This window comes from Nematolebias whitei, chromosome 7, assembly GCF_014905685.2.
Source record: "Nematolebias whitei isolate Nwh7 chromosome 7, NemWhi1, whole genome shotgun sequence".
Taxonomy (NCBI): domain Eukaryota; kingdom Metazoa; phylum Chordata; class Actinopteri; order Cyprinodontiformes; family Rivulidae; genus Nematolebias; species Nematolebias whitei.
The window spans coordinates 29,900,430-29,905,958 of NC_056504.1; positions in this window are offsets into that span (position 1 = coordinate 29,900,430).

The following is a 5,529-nucleotide window of genomic DNA, read 5'->3' on the forward strand; positions in this document are numbered from 1 at the left end:
ATGATGGATGCATGGATGGATGTAGATGGATGGATGGATGCATGGATGGATGGAAGGATGGATGGTGATAGATGGAAGAACAGATACTGTAGATGATGGATGGATGAATGGATGTATGGATGTATATATATAAAAAGAACATATGTTGAGCAGATTTGAGTTAAATCTTTGCTCCATAATGAATTACCGGGTATAGCAACGCAAACTGACAATCTTATTATGTGCATATTTTTGATTGGAATATATGTTTTTAAATAAATATTATGTAATATTCAACAAAACATATATTTTCAGGTTTAGAGCTAAAATGTTAGACAACTTAGAATTTTAAGGCAACAAGACAGCCATTTTTAAGTTAAAGTGCCTTAACATTTGTTGCAGCCATGTTTCTAAACTTTATTTAAAATGCTTATTAAAACCACATAACTGTTTTAGCTGTTTTATTAATTTTTCTGTTTTGGGGTCCTCAGCTGACGTATCGATTCTTGTGTTTTGTCTTTGAAACTTCATTTAAATAATACACTGTGTGTAAATGTTCTGTGTGATGTGCTGTTTTAGCAGTTGCTGTGTAACCTGTAATTAATAAATTAAGAGTTTATTGTAGAGTCTTTATACTGTACAACTATGTATATTTACATTGTGTGTGTACATGTGCATTTTTTATTGTTTGTGCATTAAGCACCATTTAGCTGAGCTGACAGGTTGATACATTGCTTGTGGATGAATAAAAAGAGCAATATTAAAATTGCTGAAATGCATTTTTCTGACTGATGCAACACAAAGTAAGGTTACTTTGAAAGTTTATAACAAAGTTTTTTGTATGAAGGCTTCTGCTGGCAAAGTGAAGAATATGACAGAATATGTCAGATGTGCACACTGCATGTGATACAGCAAAACAATACAATATTTATGTGCTTTACAAAAAATAAGACTGCAGGGTGTACATTATCTTTATCAAGAGAGAAGATCGTGTTCACAAATACACAAAAATAGATTTAAAATATTGAATGGTTACAAAATATTCTAATGTGAGTAGAGTTAAAATGAGATCAGATCAGGTAATGATGCATGCTCATTAATCCAGGTAGATGAATCTAACAAGGTTGACTCAGATCTTCTGGACGGATTCTTTTTCGTTGAAACGGTTCTTTTTTTTAATCCAAAAGACTTCTTTTGGATAACTCAGGGGCCGGCCGGGGAGGAGAAATCCCACAAAAGATAAGCCCTGGAGCAATGTGGATATATTAACTGTGCCTTCCTGAAAGCAGAGAAGAAACCCCAAAATGATCAGCCAACCATCAGGTGAAAAGGAGGAACCCAGACCCAGACCAGTGGTCTTTCTGTATGTTGCAGGAGTTTCAGAGAAACCGTGACGTTTATTTTTATTTATTTTTTTGTATTGAACGCTTTTTGAAAACATCCTAGTAGCTTTCCAACCTCAATACATTATGGCAACATTTGCTTCATCCCAAAGATTCAGTTTCTCGGCACAAACAGAGTAATGTTGTGTATGCTGTTCAGTGTCAGGAGGGCTGTGATCAGTCTTACATCGGGGAAACAAAACAGCCACTGGCCAAAAGTATGGCCCAACACAGAAGAGCAACACCATCAGGCCAGGACTCTGCGGCCTACACTCATCAGCGGTCACTCGTTCAGGGATGAAGATGTTCACATCCTTCACAGAGAGGAACGTCAGTTTGAGAGAGGAGTAAAGGAGGCCATCTTTGTGAAGAGAACTGGTCCATCTTTAAACAGAGGTGGATGCCTCCGTGTTCAGCTGTCCCCCTCTTAGTCTTTTTTAACTTTTACCTTCATCTGTTTGGATTTTTTACATGCAAAAACAGGAACAAACACTCTGGGATTCATTCAACTTTTATCTATACAGGTTAGTTCCAGATTGTCACAACGTGTAGCAAAACTGCTTGAATAGCCCTATAGAACTTCACTGACAAGGTGAGGTCAGTGAACAAGGCCAGGCTGATTCTGGCAGATCCTGATCATCCACTCCATGGTGAGTTCAGGTTTCTTCCATCTGGACGCAGGTGTCTGCAGTCCAGATAGGATGAAAAGACTGAAAATCTCATTCCTCCCTGTAGCGATCAGGCTTATCAATAAACAGTGATGATTTCTGTACTGTTATTGTCTTGATGTCTTGTATAGTATGGATGTTTCACATGCCTACTGACTGTGAAACAAATTTCCCCTTGGAGATAATAAAGAGTCTTGAACTTGAACTCTTACAATGATGTTACTGCAAGTATCACTCAGCTCTCTGCGAATAGCAAGCGGCCATCGGGGCAATAACAATTGGTTGTTAGGCTGATAGTCCTTCTTTTGTATGTGAACAACTAATTTTGTCTGTCACCAGCAGACTGGTTGATACACTATGAGAAGATGCTGTTAAAACTGAGTTTGTTGCAGTGCCTCAGACTGAAGAAGTCTTTTGGATAAAAGACAACATGTTTCAACAAAGAAGAATCTGTCCAGAGGACCTGACTCAACCTTGTTGCAGTAGATCAAGTGTCACTGTTTACAGCAGAGGGGAAGGTCATTCTATGATCACTTTGGTTGGTGACACATGACAAACCACAGCTGCAGAGAGATTTTATATGGTATTTTTGAATCAATAATAGGGGAAAAAAATTTATGGATTGGCTGACTTTTTTCCCCTTAGCAGTGGCTAGAGCAGAAAGAACAAAACATCATAATTTCAAAAAGTTTTTAGCAAGATCGGCTTTAACATCAGGCTGATCATAATTCAGAACAGAAAATGATAATTGTTGGATAAAAACAAGCTCTATTTAACTTATGCTGGTGAAGATTCTCAGTCATCCAGGACATGGTAAATTCAAAAAAGTTCAAGACAAAAAAAAAAATGCTTGTATCAATCGTATCACCAACTGTATCATATCACTTCTCATCTGAGGAGTTTTCTCAATTCAAAGAACAGAGAATGTGGGGTTTGGATCTCTATTTAATATCTATTTTTATCAAATCTCTATTTAACTTACTTAAATAAAAGAAACACACTTGATGGCAGGAGAAGTTTTTAACCGGTTTTACTTGCAAGGACTCATTCAAGACAGATTACATACAAACCGGATTCCAAAAAAGTTGGGACACTAAACAAATTGTGAATAAAAACTGAATGCAATGATGTGGAGGTGTCAACATCTAATATTTTATGCAGAATAGAACACAAATCACAGATCAAAAGTTTAAACAGAGAGAATGTATCATTTTAAGGGAAAAATCTGTTGTTTACAAATTTCATGGCGTCAACAAATCCCAAAAAAGTTGGGACAAGTCCATTTTCACCACTGTGTTGCATCCCCCCTTCTTCTTACAACACTCAACTGACATTTGGGGACAGAGGAGACCAGTTTCTCAAGTTTAGAAATAGGAATGCTCTCCCATTCATGTCTAATACAGGCCTCTAACTGTTCAATCATCTTGGGCCTTCTTTGTCGCACCTTCCTCTTTATGATCCAAATGTTCTCTATAGTTGAAAGATCTGGACTGCAGGTTGGCCATTTCAGTACCTGGATCCTTCTCCTACGTAGCCATGATGTTGTGATTGCTGCAGAATGTGGTCTGGCATTATGGTGTTGAAAAATGCAGGGTTTTCCCTGAAAGAGATGACGTCCAGATGGGAGCATATGTTGTTCTAGAACCTGAACATAGTTCTCTGCATTAATGGTGCCTTTCCAGACATGCAAGCTGCCCATGCCACAAGCGCTCATGCAACCCCATACCATCAGTGATGCAGGCTTCTGAACAGAGCGTTGATAAAAACTTGGGCTATCCTTGTCCTCTCTGGTCCGGATGACATGGCGTCCCAGTGTTCCATAAAGAACTTCAAATCGTGACTCATTTGACCACAGAACAGTCTTCCATTTTGCCACACTCCATTTTAAATGACCCCTGGCCCAGTGCAAACGTCTGAGCTTGTGGAGCTTGCTTAGAAATGGCTTCCTCTTTGCACTGTAGAGTTTCAGCTGGCAACGGCAGATGGCACGGGGGATTGTGTTCACTGACAATGCTTTCTGGAAGTATTCCTGAGCCCATTCTGTTATTTCCTTGACAGTGGCATTCCTGTTTGAGGTGCAGTGACATTTAAGGGCCCGGAGATCACGAGCATCCAGTAGAGTTTTACGGCCTTGACACTTACGCACAGCGATTGTTCCAGATTCTTTGAATCTTTTGATGATGTTATGCACGGTTGATGATCCAAAAAAGTTCAATCTGGTCCTCTGGACATTCAAAAAAACAAAAAACAAAACAAAGCAAAAAAAATCTAGAAACGTTTCGTCTCTCATCCAAGAGACTTCCTCAGTCTGAGGTGCTGTTTTCAGCTCAGTCTCTTAAATAGCACCTTCACAGAGTGGATCAACCAGTTTGCTGCTGACAACCAAAACCAGCTGATCACATGCTCAAGAAGGACCATCAGCCTAACAATGGGTCATTAGCACACTGATGGCTGTTTACTACTCACAGAGGGCTGAGTGATACTAGCAATCACAGCATTGTAAGAGGGGGACAGTTGAACCCGGAGGCCTCCACCCCTGTTTAATGATGGACGGTTTCTTTTCACAAAGATGGCCTCCTTTACTCCTCTCTCAAACCATCGTTCCTCTCTGTCCAGGATGTGAACATCTTCATCCTTGAAAGAGTGACCGCTGGCCTGGAGATGAGTGTAGACCGCAGAATCCTGGCCTGATGATGTTGATCTTCTGTGCTGGGCCATCCTTTTGGCCAGTGGCTGTTCAGTTTCCCCGATGTAAGACTGATCACAGCCCTCCTGACACTGAACAGCATACACAACATTACTCTGTTTGTGCCGGGGGACTGGATCTTTGGGATGAACCAGTTTTTGCCGTAATGTATTTTGGGGTTTAAAAGCCACTGGGACGTTATGTTTAGAAAATAAACGTCTCAGTTTCTCTGATACCCCCTCAACATACGGAATGACCACTGGTCTGGGTCTGGGTTCCTCCTTTTCACCTGTTGGCTGACTGGAGTCCTGTTTGGGTTTCTTCTCTGCTTTCAGGAAGGCCCAGTTAGGATATCCACATTGCTCTAGAGCCTGTTTTGTGTAGGATTTCTCCTTCTGCCTGGCGCCCGAGCTAGTGGGGATGCTGTCTGCTCTGTGATACAGAGTCCTGATGACTCCTAACTTGTGCTCCAAAGGGTGATGGGAGTCAAACTGCAAATACTGGTCTGTGTGGGTGGGTTTGCGGTACACCTCGGTTTGCAAATGTCCTCTATCAGTCTCTGATAGAGGACACTGACATAGAGACACTGACACTCTGAGAAGCTCTTTTTATACCCAATCATGTTGTCAATTGACCTAATTAGTGTTAATTGGTCTTCCAGCTGTTTCTTATTCAATTAAAATTTTTTTTTTTATTAATCCAAGAGGGAAATTATTTGTTGTTGTAACTCATTATCCTCATTTCATTAAGAGATGTTATAGATACTGATGGCTGTAGGCAGGAAGGATCTCTTGTAAACGTCCATCCACAGTGG